Source organism: Colobus angolensis, unplaced genomic scaffold (genome assembly GCF_000951035.1).
Source record: "Colobus angolensis palliatus isolate OR3802 unplaced genomic scaffold, Cang.pa_1.0 Scaffold176, whole genome shotgun sequence".
In the NCBI taxonomy this organism is placed as follows: Eukaryota; Metazoa; Chordata; class Mammalia; order Primates; family Cercopithecidae; genus Colobus; species Colobus angolensis.
The window spans coordinates 2517535-2535384 of record NW_012114888.1 but is presented as its reverse complement, the minus strand read 5'-3'; the positions used below and the strand labels follow the sequence as shown (position 1 = coordinate 2535384).

The window sequence follows — 17850 nt, the reverse complement described above, 5'->3', positions numbered from 1 at the left end:
AACATGGCACAAGTATACATATGTAACAAACCTGCACGTTATGCACATGTACCCTAGAACTTAAAGTATAATAATAATATAAAAAAAATAAAGAGATGTAGAATATTATATAATGAAAAAGGATTAATTAACAAAAAAGATACAATTTTTAATTAACAAAAAAGATGCAATAATTATAAATATATATGCGTCAAACTTCATAGCTTCTGAATATATAAAGCAAATATTGCAGAATTGAAAAGAGAAACAGGCATCTCTACAATAGTAGGAGGAGACTTCAATACTCCAATAGGCCCACTTTCAACAATGGAGAGAACAACTAGCTGAAAAAATCAACAAGGAAATAAGGAACTTGAACAACACCATAGAGCAATTGAATCTAAAAGACATGCAGGACACTCCACCCAATAATAGCAGAATACATCTTTTTTGTCAATTTCACATGGAACATTCTCTAGGACAGACTACATGTGAAGCCACAAAAAAGTCTTAATGCATTTAAAAAGATGGAAGTCGTACAAAGTAACTTTTACAATCACAATAGAATGAAAATAAAAAATCAATAGCAAAAGGAAAACTGGAAAAATCACAAATATGTGGAAATTAAACAAGATATTCTTAAATAACCAATGGGTCAAGGAAGAAATGACAAGGGAAATTTTAAAATATCTTAAGACAAATGAAAGTGAAAGGTCAACATTTAAAAAATGAAATACAGTGAAAGCAGCACTGAAAGGGAAATTTATAGCTATAAGGACATTAAAAAAGAAGAAAAATCTTAAATCAACAACCTACCTTTAAATGTTAAAGAACTAGAAAAGAAGAACAAATCAAACCTAAACAGCAGAAAGACAGAAACAATAAGCATAAGAGCAGAGATAAATAAAATAAGGAATTGTAAAACAACAGAGAAATTAACAAAATTAAGAGTTGGTTCTTCAAAAAAATCAGCATTGACAAATTTTCAGTTAGATTGACTAAGAAAAATGAGAGAAGACTCAAATAACTAAAATTATAAGTGAAAGAGGGGACATTACTACTCATTTTAAAGAAATAAAAGTTATTATAAGAGAGTACAAGTATATAAACAATTATATACCAACAACTTGGCAAACTAGATGAAATGGACAAATTTCTAGAAACACGCAAGCTACCAAGACTGAATCATGAAGAAATGGAAATTTTGAACAGATCTATGACTAGTAAGGAAATCAAATCAGTAATCAAAATCCTCCCAACAAAGAAAAGCACAGGAACAGCTGGCTTCATTGATAAATTCTACCAAATATTTAAAGAATAATTAACACCAATCTTCCTCTAACTCTTCTAAAAAGTAACAGAATCAAACTTCTTCTATGAGGCCAGCATTACCTTGATACCAAAGCCAGACGAAGACCCTACAGGAAAATTATATACCAATATTCCTGATTAATATTGATGCAAAATCCTCAACAAAATATGAGCAAACCAAATTCAACTGTAAAGGAATTATATACCATAATTGAGTCATTCCTGGAATGCAAGGATGGTTCCCCAATTGAAAATCAATGTAATGCACCACATTAACAGAATGAAGAACAAAAATCTCATGATCATCTGAATTGATGTAGAAAAAGCAGTTGACAAAACTCAACACCATTTAATGATAAAAAACACTCAACAAACTGGTAATATGAGAAACTACCTCAACATAATAAAGAACATTTACACAAAGCCCACATTTGACATCATACTCAGTAGTGAAAGACTGAAAGCTTTTTCTCCACAGGAACAGAAATGACACAAAGATACCCACTTTCATCAATTCTATTCAACATAGTACTGGAAGTTCTAGCCAGAGAAATTTAACAAGAAAACCAAAAAGAAAAGGCATTCAAATTTTAGAGGAAGAAGTAAAATTATCCGTTTGTAGACAATATAAGCTCATATGTAGAAAACCCTAAAGATTTCACATGCACACACAAAACTCTGTTAGAACTATTATAGGAGGTGGTTCACACTTGTAACCCCAGCACTTTGGAAGGTCAAGGTGGGTAAATTGCTTGAGCCCAGGAGTTTGAGACCAGCCTGGGCAACATGGCAATATCCCATTTCCATAAAAATATAAAAAATTAACTGGGCATGGTGGCATGTTCCTGTATTCCCAGCTACTTGGGAGGCTGAGGCAGGAGGATCACTGAGCCTGGAGGTCAAAGTTGCAGTGAGCTATGATCATGCCACTGCCCTCCAGCCTGGGTAACAGAGCTAGAGCCTGTCTTAAAAAAAAAAAAAAAAAAGGAACTAATATAAAATAATTCAGCATAGTTGCAGAATACAAAACCAACACACAAAAATCAGTTTATTTCTATACATAAACAATAAAAAACCTGAAAAGAAAGAAAATTTAAGAAAATTTTAAGAAAATTTAAGAAAATTCTATTGTAGATGGAATTCATCTACAATAGAATCAAGAAGAGTAAAATACTTCGGAACAAATGTAACAAAAAAGGCAAGAGACTTCTACACCAAAAAACTATAAAATATTGGTGAAAGAAATTAAAGACACACGTAATGAAAAGATATCCTCTGTTCATGGATTGGAAGACTTAATAATGTTAAGATGCCAATACTACTCAAAGTGATCTACAGATTAAGTATAATCCTCATCAAAATACCAATGGTGTTTTTTTTTACAGAAATTTTCTGTTTTTTTTTACAGAAATTATAGGACAAATCTGTCCTATAATTCATATAAAATCTCAAGGAACCCTGAACAGTCAAAATAATCTTGGAAAAGAACAACAAAGTTTGAGGCCTCACACTTCCTGATTTCAAAACTTACAACAAAATTACAGAAATCAAAACAGTGGGTTATTGCCATAAAGACAGACATATAGATCAATAAAATAGAATAGAGAGCCCCTAAATAAGCTTATATATAATCAAATGCTTTTTCCAATGCTTCCATGACCATTTGAAGGGGGAAAGAATAGTCTTCATTCTTTTCCATATGCATATACAGTTTTCCCAATAGTTTGTTGAAAAGACAGTTGGGAAAACTGTATGTGCATATGGAAAAGAATGAAGTTAGAATTTTGCCTTATACCAGTCACAAAAATTAACTCAAAATGTATCAAAGACCCAAACATAAGAGCTAAAACTGAAGTCTTCTAAAGTCTTAAAATAAAATGTAGGGGAATACCTTCAATGACATTGGATTTGGCAATGATTTCTTGAATATGACACCAAAAGCAGAGGCAAAAAAAAAAAATTAATTACATTAAGATTAAAAACATATGTGCACTAAAGGGCACTATCAACAGAATGAAAAGGCAACCCATGAAATGAGAGAATATTTGCAAATAATATATGTGATAAAAGGTTAACATCCAGAAGGTATTAAAAAACTCCTATAGCTAAAGAACAAAAAAATCAAACAACCCAATTTAAAACTAGGGAAACAAATTGAATAGATATTTCGCCAAAGAAGACATAGGAATACAAAAAGCACTTGAAAATATTCCCAACATCACTAATTATAAGAGAAATACAAATCAAAACCACAGCAAAATACCACTTCACACCCATTAGAAAGGCTACTATTAAAAAATCAAATAACAAGTGTTGCTGAGGATGTAGAGAAATTGGAACTCTCGTCCATTATTGGTGGGAATGTAAAATGTGCAGCCGCTAGAGAAAACAATGTGATGGTTCCTTAAGAAATTAAAAAATAGAATTACCTTATGATCCAGCAATTCATCTCCTGGATATACATCCAAAATAATTGAAAGCAAATGGTGAGTTGCATGTTTCATAGATATTTTTGAAAAATATTATTTTTTTTAACTTTTATTTTTGGTCCAGGGAAACACGTGCAGGTTTGTTATATAAGTACATTGGGTGTCACGGGGGTTTGGTGTACAAATTACTTTGTCACCCAGGTAATAAGCATAGTATCTAGTAGGTAGTTTTTCAATCCCTACCCTCTTCTCACTATCAACTCTCAAGTAGGCCCCAGTGTCTGTTCTTCCCTTCTTTATGTCCATGTGTACTCAATGTTTAGCCCCTGCTTATAAGCAAGAACATTCAGTATTTGGTTCTCTCTCCCTTAATTAGTTCACTTAGGATAATCACCTCCAGATCCATCCATGTGCTGCAAGGTACATGATATCAGTCTTTTTCAAGGCTGTGCATTTGAGAGGAAGATGAATTCTGCTATTGTTTCAAATAATTTCTTGATTTCTGTCTTAATTTAATTGTTTGCTCAAAAGTCATTCAGGAGCAGGTTCCTTAATTTCCAAATAATTGTATAGTTTTGAGCAATCTTAGAATTGATTTCTATTTTTACTGCACTGTGGTCTGAGAGTGTGGTTGGTATGATTTCGGCTTTTTGCATCTGCTGAGCATTGCTTCATTGCTGATTGTGTGGTTGATTTTAGAGTATGTGCCATGTACAGATGAGATGAATGTATATTCTGTTGTTTTAGGATGGAGGGTTCAGAAGATGTCTGTTGGGTCTATTTGGTTAAGTGTTGAGTTCAGGTCCCAAATATCTTCATTAGTTTTCTGTCTCAACGATCTGTCTAATATGGCCAGTGGGGCATTGAAATCTCCCACTCTTATGACGTGGTTATCTAAGTCTCTTCAGAGGTCTCTAAGAACTAGCTTTATGACTCTAGGTGCTTCTGTGATGGGTGCATATATATCTAGGATAGTTAGGTCTTCATGTTGAATTAAACCCTTTACCATCACATAATGCACTTCTTTGTCTTTTTTGATAATTATTGGTTTAAAGTCTGTTTCAAAGTCTGTTTTGCCTGAAACTAGAACAGCAACCCCTCCTTTTTTCTGTTTTCCATTTGCTTGGTAGATGTTTCTCCATTCCTTTACTTTGAGCCTATGGGTGTCATTGCTTGTGAGACGGGTCTCTTGAAGACGGTCTACAGTTGGGTCTTGCTCCTTTATCCAACTTGCCACTCTGCCTGTTAACTGGGGCATTTAGCCCATTTATATTCAAGATTAATACTGATATATATGGATTTGTTCCTGTCATAATGTTGTTAACTGGTTATTGTGCAGACTTGTTTGTGTGGTTGCTTTATAGTGTCAATGGTCTATGTACTTAAGTGTGTTTTTGTGGTGGCTGGTAATGGTCTCTCCTTTCCATAGTTAGCATTCCCTTCAGGACCTCTCTTGTAAGGCAGGTCTGGTGGTAACAAATTCCTTCAGTATTTGCTTGTCTGAAAAGGATCTTATTTCTCCTTCGTTTATGCAGCTTATTTTGACTGGATATGAACTTCTTGGTTGGAATTTCTTTTTTTTTTTAAGAATGCTCAATATAGGTCCCCAATCTCTTCTGGCATGTGGGATTTTTTTTTTTTCTTAGACAGAGTTTTGCTCTTGTTGCCCAGGCTGGAGTGCAATGGTGTGATCTTGGCTCACCGCAACCTCCGCCTCCCAGGTTCAAGCAATTCTCCTACCTCAGCCTCCCGAGTAGCTATGATTACAGGCATGCGCCTCCACACCTGGCTAATTTTGTATTTTTAGTAGAGACGGGGTTTCTCCATGTTGGTCAGGCTGGTCTCAAAATCCCGACCACAGGTGATCCACCTGCCTTAGCCTCCCAAAGTGTTGGGATTACAGGTGTGAGCCACGGCGCCCAGTGATTGTAGCGTTTCTGCTGAGAGGTCCACTGTTAGCCCAATACAGTTCCCTTTGTAGGTAGCCTGTCCCTTCTCTCTAGCTGCCCTTAATATTTTTTCTTTCATGTCATCTTTGGAGAATATGTTTTCCAAGTTGCTTCCTCTCCCTCTCTTTCAGGAATGTCAGTGAGTCATAGGTTTGGTCTCTCTACATAATCCCATATTTCTCCAAGGTTTTGTTCATTCTTTATTATTATATTTCCTAATTTTTGTTTGACTGAGTTAATTCAGAGAACTGGTCTTTGGCCTCTGAGATTCTTTCCTCAGCTTGGTCTATTCTGCTGTTAACACTTGCAATTGTATTATGAAATTTTTTAAGGTAAGTTTTTCGACTCTATCACATCACAATTTGATTCTTTCTTAAAATGGCCATTTTGCGGGGCGCGGTGGCTCAAGCCTGTAATCCCAGCACTTTGGGAGGCTGAGACGGGTGGATCACAAGGTCAGGAGATCGAGACCATCCTGGCTAACACGGTGAAACCCCGTCTCTACTAAAAAATACAAAAAACTAGCCAGGCGAGGTGGCGGGCGCCTGTAGTCCCAGCTACTCGGGAGGCTGAGGCAGGAGAATGGCATGAACCCAGGAGGCGGAGCTTGCAGTGAGCTGAGATCCGGCCACTGCACTCCAGCCTGGGTGACAGAGCGAGACTCCGTCTCAAAAACAAACAAACAAACAAACAAACAAAAAAATGGCCATTTCGTCTTTCAGCACTTGTATTGTTTTACTGTATTCCTTAGTTTCCTTGGGCTGGGTTTCAACTTTCTGCTGAATGTTGATGATCTTCTTACCTATTCAATATTCTGAATTCTGTCTGTCATTTCAATCATTTCAGCCTGGTTAAGAACCATTGCTGGGGGGCTAGTGTGGTCATTTGAAAGTAAGAAGACACTCTGGATTTTTGAGCTGCCAGAGTTCTTTTGGTAGTTCTTTCTCATCTGTGTGGGCTGACGTTCCTTCAGTCTTTGAAATTGCTGTCCTTTGGATGGGGTTTTTTGCTTTTATCTTCTTTGATGTCCTTGGGGATCTAATTGTGGTATAAGGTGGGTTCAGCTAACTGACTTCATTTCTAGAAGATTTAGGGGGCCACGTCTCAGGTCAGCACCCCTGATCTGCATGCTCTAACTCTAGGGTTCTGGTTTGAGGCCCTTGGCTTTGTTCTCTGGCCCCTTGAGGTTAGGAATCTGCTGTGCTGGAGGGGTCAAGGTGTTCCTGGTCCACTGGCCACAACATTGTGGGTGGTGCCAGCCAAAGCACTTTGTCTGGGTGGTGGCAGCAGGATCCACGCTTGCTTGTGTATGCCAGTAGCTGTGGTAGCATGGTAGGGTTCATGCGCTTTAGCTGGTGCAGGGCATAGGGGAGAGCAGGGCATTGTTCTTGCACACACTTGCTGCAGCAGTAGCAGCAGCAGGGGTGGGGTGCTGGTGGGAGTGGGGTTGCTGGCATCTCTGTGTGTGTTCACATGGGTGGCAGCTGTGGCATGATTGGGGTGGGGTTGCCAGTGTTTGTGTGTGCATTTGTGCTGGCAGTGATGGTTTGGTGGGGTGTCTGTGTGTCAGCAGGTAGGGGGACATTGTGGTGTGCTTGCACTGGCAGTGGTGGTGCAGAGAGGTACGTGCTGGTGGGAGGCCATGGGTGAGTGCATGCTGGCAAAGCGCTGGGGGGAGGCCAAGGTGCAGGGATCCTGTGTGTGGGCTGGTGCATGTCAGTGGGGGCTGGTCTGCTGGAACTCTCCAATGGTCAGGCATGGTCTTCCAGCAAAGAAGCTAGGACGAAGGCCCCTGGGAAGCAGTCTGGTTGGGCATGTGGCTGCAAGTGGGTGTGGCCAGACTGGGATCCCAGGAGAGGCCAGCAGACAGTGGGGCACTCAGATGGGACTGGCCTTGTCCCACAGGCAAGACCACGCAGCTTTGTCCAGGTCTGACAGTCACCTTAGGGCTAAAGTCTCCTAGAGGAGCACAGAGAAACTTGGGGGAGGGGTGTTCCTGGCCATGCTCCACTGCAGATGTTCCTGCACCAAGTGCTCTGGGCCCCGCACAGGCTGGAGTCTTGCCCCTGCCACCTCTCTAAACAGCTCTTCCTGTGAGTTCAAGTGTCCGTGTGGTTCGTGGGATTTTCTGCTGCTAGAATTCCAGAAGTCGTCCATGGCAAAAGCAAGCCATTTCCTATCTGTTCAACTCATCTCTTCCCCAGGGGTCCTTGGGACCCAGAAAGGAGTTTTGGTACTTAGCAGCAATGTGCAGCCTTCCCAGCTTCCTCACCCTTCAAGCCAACACCTGCGAACTTCTGTCCACTCTTAATGCCTTCCCTCTGAATATCTGCTCGGTGTGTGTGTCAGTGTTCCTGATGTCCTGGTCTCTCGTTGGGAGATGTTCCTCCTGGCTGTGTCTAGTGGGCCATCTTGGCTCCTCCTTCCTATATTTTATCACAATAAAAAAACTCATGAATAATGTCAGTTATTGTTTAGGACTTAAACAAAATATTGTGCAGGGAGATTATATTATTACTGATATAGTTTAGACTTACTGGCTCATGGTAATAATAAACATAAGATTGTGGTAGCTGATTTTATTGTTTTTGTATTCTCAACAGACAATATACTCCATTACTGCTTGCATCCAGATCATATTGCTTTCTACCACCCAACTCTCCATACACCACTACTGTTCAGTAGTCATTTATTGATGAAAGAAGGCATCCTGAAGGTGCATTAAAATATGACTCCCCATGGATTAGGAATTCTCAGCTATTATATTTGAGAAGTTACCTTTTTATTTTCTAAATTCACCCAAAAAACTCCTTTGGTCAAGGATTCTTTGTGCCTCTGAAATACCTTGTGGATCATGAATAGACATAGCCCCTTCTCTTGTGGAGTCTGAATGCCTTGTACAGGGGAGAGGCAAAGTTTTTAGATCACTTGACTAGTAATAGAGTAGGGAGTAAATGGGCATGAAGACATTTATGGAAACTCTTGAGGAGGAACCATGTTGGTGGTCTCCTCCTACATCCCTTTACATTTAGAAGAGTCATAGATCGTCAGTCATGAATATCCATCAGATACCATTCTATCTTTAGTAGAGTTGAGAGATGGATAGATTCATCACATAGTAGTAGATCAGGGTCCTTCCTCTGATTCTTACAGGTTTCAAATAGATATTAATGCACTGAATTCAAATCAAAGCTCCATATTCCCCCCACATCACTGATGTATTAATATTTCTGTTTATCTTATTAGCACTTACAGCCTGTTAATCTTTTTTGTGGGTTGCATTAGCAAACAGACCCATGTCAAAACCAAAATGAACAGTGGCTTCCCATCTCACTCAGAGTAAAAGCATGTAAAGCCCTATACCATCTGCACCCCTTTCCACGAACACAAAGCTTACACACATGCACAGATACACACACACACACACACAATACAACTCTTTCCCTTCAACTCTCTCCCTCTCTTACTTCTGCTGTTACTAGGTACATTGCCTAATCTGCTGTTCCTTGAACTTGCCAGTCATAATCCTGCCTCAGCGTCTTTGCACTAACTGTTCCCTCTGCCTAGAACACCCTTCTTCCAGATATCTAAATGCCTCACTTCTTCAAATTTTTGCTGAAATGTCACCTCAATGAGGTCAACTCATCAAAGTTAAAGCTCCACTCCCCGCCCCACACACACACTTCCTACTCTCTTCCCTGCTGAATTTATCTCCATAGCATGTATCATCATCTAATAAACTATTTTTCTCCCCTTACTACAATGTAAGCTGCTGACGGCAGGAATATTTGTCTATTTTGTTTACTGCCATGTCCTAAGCATAGAGAATTTACCTGACCAAAAAAAAAAAAAGGCACTCATTAAATATCTGTTGAAAGAATAAATAGATAGGAAAAGAAAAGGAAAAAATCAAAGAAGAAAAGAGAAGGAAAAAAAACCCTTCAGAAGATATTCCAGATTCAAGAAGATACAGCCAAATAGTGGTCAACACACCAGTTTTCTTCCTGCTCTCATTTTTGCTTCCTCTGATAGGTTAGGCAAGGAAGATAAGAATAAATAAGACATTTGCAAGAGCACTTTAAAATTCCAAAGAGCTATCTTTTTTTTTTTTTTAATGGAGTCTCACTCTGCCACCCAGGCTGGAGAGCAGTGGCACGATCTCGGCTCACTGCAGCCTCTGCATCCCAGGTTCAAGTCATTCTCCTGCCTCCTGAGTAGCTGGGATGACAGGTGCACAACACCATGCCTGGGCAAATTTTGTATTTTTAGTAGAGATGGAGTTTCACCATGTTGGCCAGGCTGGTCTCGAACTCCTGACCCTAAGTGATCTGCCCTCCTCGGTCTCCCAAAGTGCTGGGATTACAGGCATGAACCACTGCACCCAGCCCAAAGTCCTGTTATATACGATGTCTGGTTTGATAAAAATGTTGGACTACATTCCTGGAGAAGAGGTCTACTGGTAGAATGTGACAATTTTATGGTTGCATTTTATTTCTCATTTAAACGAATTAAATTCCTGCAAGAAACAGCCCATTTACTTATCAGAGAGCCAAGACCTTCCACTTATTTTGTTTTAAGGAATCTGCATTCCTCACTGTTTTCTATTTAGTCCTGCCTTTATGCCTTTACTTGTGCTGTTCCTCTCATAAGAAAGGCTTTCCCTGTCTATCTATCTAAATGCTATGCATCCTTCAAGGTCCATGTTGACAGGGTGGAAGAGGAGCAACATACTGGTATGCATTAATAAATGAATTCTATTATTCTTCAATTACAAATTTCACCTGCATAACCTGCTTCTTGTAATGTGAAGAGAACTTTTAAACGTAGCATTGACTGGGAAGGAAATGCTTTGTCAGCTCTGTTTTCCCCATGCCCAGTGGTTTCACCATGAACCATTCCTGGCACATGGTGGGTACTCAATTAATATTTGATACTTGAATAAGTGAATGATTCTGAGTCTCTGTATAATCAGAATTCAGCTTAATTATACCTTGAACCATTAAGAAATGAGACTGCATCAGAGCTCATACACTGAGTTAGAAAGCCAGCACAATTCTATGACAAGGCATATTTTCATATTCCCACATCCTCTCAACATACAGCCTCCTAATTGCCTTCTGCACTACCCCACAGTATGCACATAATGCCATGCAATGGGGTTGCTTTGTGCAGATCTCCTTTATGCGTAACCATGGCAATGCTGTCTACTTCATACTTGAAGTGTCTGGAGGACTATGGCTGTGAATGTTAACTCACTGTATGATGACTTAATGACTTGCTTTGCATGCAGGAGGGCCCAGTACATTTTGGAATTTTTTAATCATCATAATCAGAACACTTCCTCTGTTTCTTCCATGAAGTAAAGCACCTATTTACCAAATAGGCTAGAATAAAAATTCTGGATTCCCCAAACTGACATATGAAGACAATGTCTGGCGCTAAAATCTGAGGATAAAAGACTCGGGGATTGTCCTCAGAGCTTCTATTATCATCTGATATCTACACATTGGCAGTGGAATTCCTGTCACCATTTTGCACAGAAAGAATCACGTTGTGGCAATGCTAAAAGTACAGAGGATACAAATGTAGTGCATCCTGTACATTTTGTCTCTCACAGGTTCTAGCTATGACATGTGGCCAAGTTCTCCATGCAAGAAGGCATATTTCCCTCCAGGGTTTGCATTTATTTCTCATGTGAATATTTGGATGCTGCCAGAATCCCACCCATATGCCACTAATCTGATCAATTTTAAGCCAACTCTTCCTTTACTGTTAATTGGAAATACAAAGTATGCTGAAACAGCAAATAAGGCAAGCCGTCTTTTAAAACACACACACACACACACACACACACAAACGCACACATTTCCATATTCTGACAAACTATACAAGATTTTGAAATCAAACCCACCTCTCACTTTTGATCTGTTCATGATCATGTCATTATGTAAACACTTTGTGAGAAATTCATAGATAGTTTATGTTTAAAAATAGCTCAAATTTCAATTGCATTTTAATTAGTTTCTTTATAAACCTATTGCGGGTAAATTTTCACGAAAGTTTTTATAATTTCCTTTAGGAAGAATATACAGAATGTGGAATTACTCTAAAACTCAGATGAAGAACAAAACTGGTATGTTTTAGGTTAACTTTAAAAAGTAATAAGAAGAAGTCCACTTTAAGGAAAGTTGATACATTATTCTAAACTTATAGCATCTTCAAAGAAAGGTGAAATACAGTTTGGTTCACTGTGGTGTCAGTCTTAATTTTTACTTGGAATATAGCTTATGTGTTGCAATTTCAGCACTATATAGAATGTAAATTCTTCACAGCAGAATTTCTTTTTTTTAACTATATAACTTACCTTCTTTAAAACATTGTGTATATTTATGATTCTTTGTATGTATGGTTCTAGAAATGGTGATTCATACTTTACAATTTTTCTTAATTTTATTTCTTATTCAGTGAGAATATTTAAAAGAATAATAATATGGCTTATCGTGTTTGGCTTCTAAAGTAAAGATTTTCATTGGCAAAGACATTCTAGCCCACAGCTGGGTTACCAAAACAGACAAATAAGAAGTACAAATAGGTAACTTATTCACAGCTTTAAAAATAAATGATTTTCCGTTACAAGATGAAGTCTCAAAAAACAATGAGGGGATAACATCAGTGAAAATTTTGGAGTAAGGAACTCTGAAATTTTGCTCCTCCATAAAAGCAATGTGAAAACTAACCAAAATTGTTAAAATCAACTTTTTCAGTTCTCTGGAAACTAAGCAATGGCTTTAACAACATGGGAAGTGTTTAGTCAAGAAAAACAGCTGCATCTCAATAAGAACAGTAAGCTTCATGGCATTTACACTTACACTAGTCCTATCATCTGTTTCCATGCTCCACACCACCATGAAAAATAACAGCCTGCCTTCCCAGTACTAGAGAAAGTAGAGCAGAGCTGGAGATCTTCCAAAGCTCCACTCAAAAATAGGAATCACTACCAAACGGCTCCTTGGAAGATACCACTTGAAAGGCTTGTCATTATTAGAGCTCACTAAAACTCTCCTAATGCTAAATATTTCTACCCAGATGGTGGAGGGGCATTTCTCAAATGTTTTAACCTCACAGTTTCCTGAAGTGATGGATAGCAGCTAAGGCAAACAATAAAGTAGTCAGAAAGCTTAAAAGAATAAGCGGAGGAATGAGATGTTTGTCAGGGTTTTGAAAAGTTTCAACATATTCTTGGGAATCTAAAAGGTCACAAATGTGTGTAGGGCTTTTCAGAAGCTCAAGCAAAACAATGAATATAATCGTTCACCTCTGACTGAACATAAGGCTCCGCACAAGCAGGAAGTGAAGGCTAAAACAGAGCTGTAAACTGGCTGGTAGAGTGTTGAAGGCACGCCCCAGCACATGCACATACAGAGCCCCTATGACTGGAAGACTTGAAGACTTTTTGGTTCCAGGCATTTAAGAAAAATGCTGTCTAATCATTATCTGACCACTAAGCTAAGTAAGTGGAAACTTTAGTGCCACAAATGCAAAGATAAAGAATTTATAACATTTCTTCATAAAAGTAATTAAACAACTACTTAAAGCAGCAATGAGAAACTCTGGGAGGGTAAGGGACTGATTTTCAGAGCTGTCACATTGTATTCTTTGAAATGTCCAGTTTTCAACAAAAAAATTAGAAGATGTGCAAAGAAACAAGGAAGCATGGCCCACACAGGAAAATAAGCAATCAGTAGAAGCTGTCACTGAGGCAATCCAGACATTGGACTTACTAGGTAGACTTTTTTTTTTATTATTATACTTTAAGTTCTAGGGTACATGTGCATAACGTGCAGGTTTGTTACATATGTATACTTGTGCCATGTTGGTGTGCTGCACCCATCAACTCGTCAGCACCCATCAATTCATCATTTATATCAGGTATAACTCCCAGTGCAATCCCTCCCCGCTACCCCACCATGATAGGCCCCGATGTGTGATGTTCCCCTTCCCGAGTCCAAGTGATGTCATTGTTCAGTTCCCACCTATGAGTGAGAACATGCAGTGTTTGGTTTTCTGTTCTTGTGATAGTTTGCTAAGAATGATGGTTTCCAGCTGCATCCATGTCCCTACAAAGGACACAAACTCATCCTTTTTTATGGCTGCATAATATTCCATGGTGTATATGTGCCACATTTTCTTAATCCAGTCTGTCACAGATGGACATTTGGGTTGATTCCAAGTCTTTGCTATTGTGAATAGTGCCGCAATAAACATACGTGTGCATGTGTCTTTATAGCAGCATGATTTATAATCCTTTGGGTATATACCCAGTAGTGGGATGGCTGGGTCATATGGTACATCTAGATCTAGGTCCTTGAGGAATCGCCATACTGTTTTCCATAATGGTTGAACTAGTTTACAATCCCACCAACAGTGTAAAAGTGTTCCTATTTCTCCACATCCTCTCCAGCACCTGTTGTTTCCTGACTTTTTAATGATGGCCATTCTAACTGGTGTGAGATGGTATCTCATTGTGGTTTTGATTTGCATTTCTCTGATGGCCAGTGATGATGAGCATTTTTCCATGTGTCTGTTGGCTGTATGAATGTCTTCTTTTGAGAAATGTCTGTTCATATCCTTTGCCCACTTTTTGATGGGGTTGTTTGTTTTTTTCTTGTAAATTTGTTTGAGTTCTTTGTAGATTCTGGATATTAGCCCTTTGTCAGATGAGTAGATTGCAAAAATTTTCTCCCATTCTGTAGGTTGCCTGTTCACTCTGATGGTAGTTTCTTTTGCTGTGCAGAAGCTCTTTAGTTTAATCATATCCCACTAGGTAGACTTTAAAATGGCTATTTTAAATATTTTCAAAGAGCCAAAGGAAAATATGCCTGAAGAACTAAAGGAAAATATGAGAAAGATGTCTCACCAAATAGAAAACAAAAAGAGACAGGAATAATAAAAAGAAACCAAATAGAAATTCTGGAGCTTAAAAATTACAATAACTGACAGGAAATAATCACTAGGGGAGCCAATAGCAGATTTGAGCAGACAGAAGAAACAATCAAAGAACATAAAGTGTGATTACATTATGCTTAGCAAAGCAATGCAGAAACAGAAAACCAAATACTGCATGTTCTCACTTATAAGTGGAAGCTGAATGATGAGAACACATGGGCACGTGGGGGGAACAACACAAACTGGAGCCTGTTGGAGGGTGGGGAATCGGGGGAGGGAGAGCATCAGGAAGAATAGCTAATGGATGCTGGGCTTCATACCTGGGTGATGGGCTGATCTGTGCATCAAACCACCGTGGTACAAGTTTACCTATGTAGCAAACCTGCACATCTTGCACATGTACCACAGAACTTAAAATAAAAGTTGGGAATTAGAAAAAAGAAAGAAAGAGATCAATGAAGATTATCTGTTCTGAGGTATAGTGATTAAAAAAAAAAACAATGAAGAAAAATGAGCAGAGTCTCAGAGATCTGCTCTGTGATGTGGGATACCACGAAGCATACCAATATATGCATAATGGGAGGGCCAGGAGGAAAGAAGAAAGAGAAAGAAATAGAAACATATTTGAATAAATAATGGCCCCAAGCTTTCCAAATTGGTTTTAAAACATTAATCTGTGCATCCAAGAAGTCAACAAACTTCAAGTAGGATAAGCTCAAAGAGACTCACACCTACAAACATTATAATTAAACTATTGAAAGCCAGAGAAAAGAGATAATCTTGAAAGGAGCGAGAGAGCAACCACTCATCACATACAAGTGATCCTCAATAAGATGAACTCATCAGAAACCAAAGAGGCCACAAAAGAGTGGACTGACATATTCAAAGCACTCAAAGAAAAACCATAAACCAAAATTCCTATTTGTAGTAAAACCATAATTAAAAAACGTAGGAGTAATTAAGACAGTCCCAGATAAATAAAAACTGAGAGTTTGCCACTAGTAAACCTGCACTAAAGAAATGCTGGCCAGGCATGTGGCTCACTCCTGTAATCCCAGCCGTTTGGGTGGCTGAGGTGGGAGGATCTCTTGAGCTCAGGAGCTAAAAACCAGTTTGGGCAACATAGTGACACCTTGTCTCTAAAAAAGAAAAAAGAAGAAGAAGAAGAGGAAGAAGAAGAAATGCTAAGGGAACTTCTGAAAGGACGCTAGACAATACCTAGAATTTATACCTAATTTACTTGAAGAAATAAAGGCCCTGTCATTCCAGACAGGAGGCTCCACTAGGGAGTATGTTCTCTGGGCAGCCACCAGGGGCCCGATCACCCCTGACAGGCCTCCTAGGCCAGGCTTCACTTCTCAGGTGCTCCAAGCCCTTCTAATAGTACTTTGGTGGATGACTTGGATTCATTTTTCAAGGCTTGCTTTGTTTCTCTGGTGAGTCAGGACTGTATCAATGGCATGATCAGGAAGAAATTCGAACTGGTGTTAATCAGCGTATCCAGAAGTTTCTGGATACTGCAAGAGAGACAATGTTTTTTGTTTTTTGTTTTCCTGAAAAAGATTGCAATTATCTGTCCAGAAACCAGAGCAAATTATCAAAGAGGATATCTCAGAACTAAGGAATGAATTACAGCATTAAGATGCACTGATCCAGAAGCATTTGACAAAGCTGAGGCATTGGTAGCAGGTGCTAAAGGACATCAACATGCAGCACAAAAAGCCAGCTGACATCCCTCAGGGCTCCTTGGTCTACCTTGAGCAGGCATCTGCCAGTATCCCTGCACCTCTGAAGTCAACCTGAGCAAAGGGCAAAGGCTGTCGGCCTGAGAGAGGGCTGGTGTGCAAGGTTTGCCATACATCCCTTCTTGTGGACTTGGCATTTGGGAAGAAGTCTTTGCAAGAGAAGGAGTTGATTTTAGTTTTCTGCTCCCACCAAAAATTTTTCCACTACTGTTACAAGCTGTTAATTCCTTGAGTACTCTATAAAATGTCTATAGCTTAGGTAAACCAAATAAATTTTTTTTTTGTCTAGCAAAGTTTAGAGTGTTAGTGTGATGGTACGGATTCTTTTTTATGGTGGTTGTGCTTGTTTTTAAATTTTTGTGTGACTTATTGTCTTTTCATGTGTGTTTCCCATTGTTTGTTTGATCTGAGGGAAAATTTGTAATAGCCTGAGAATCAGGGGATGAGGATTTTTGTTGTAGGCCTCTTATGACAGTTACCCTTCAGTGGTAGTATAGAAAAATATGTAAATTTGCTCTGTTTCAAGACTTCAAACTACCTCAAGAAGAGGAATCTAATGCAACAATATTTGTAATGCTTCCAGAGCTCTCAAAATGAGGATTTTTTATAAATAAGTCAGAAGAGGATTAAAATATCCTGGGTTAGTGTAGCAATATGACAGTAGGATCCTTAGGTTGATGCTTTTATTTGGCATAAGTTTATATTTTGTGTGCTGTTTATTTACTTTTTTGACAGGGAGGGCTGTAGTGGGAGCTGTGATATGCTAAATGTTGTTATGTTCTGCAGTAATGAATTAGTTTAAGTAATGAGGCAGACCCTGTTCTCAGCAGTGTGACAGCTGGGGCATAGGTGAGCTATGAGGGGCTGAAGCTTGCTCTGATCATTTCTTTCTGTTTTGAGTCTTGTTTGCTTGTATAATTTTTGTTTTACATTATGGGAGGTGAGACATTTTCCATTAAGGAAGATTGTTGCTAATGGATTTCTTGATTAAAAACCTAAATAAACTGATTAAGTTTTAGGCATTCTTTCAAAGGGATTCTCGGTGAAGAGATTGGGGACTATTCTATTTGGTGCTTAGTGAAAACATTTTGAGTTAACGTACGTGCCAGTTATTGCCAATTCTTTATTAAATTCAAAAGCTTTTCTGTCAAATAAATAGCAATTTTCCAAAAAAAAAAAAAGAAAGAACACTAGTTAAGGTAATTACACAGATGAATATAAAAGACAGTATAAACATGTTCTTTGTCATAACTATTTTTCCCGTATATGATTCAAAAGACAACTCATAATGCAATACATATAAATGTAAGCTGATGGTCACACAATGTATAAAGACATAATTTGTGTAATTTGTTAGAAAAACAACATAAGGAGGGCGGAATGATGCTATTTAGGAGCAAAGTTTTGTATACTACTGAAATTAAAGTTGATATTAATCTGAACTAGATTATTATGAATTAAGATATTATTGATAACACCCAGGGTAGCAAC

At 38.6% G+C, this 17850-nt stretch overlaps 1 pseudogene; it reads left to right on the top strand.

Moving 5' to 3' along the window:
- Nucleotides 1-16443, top strand: part of LOC105509499 — a 28916-nt pseudogene extending 12473 nt beyond the window's left edge.
- The last annotated feature ends 1407 nt before the right edge of the window (nt 16444-17850 follow it).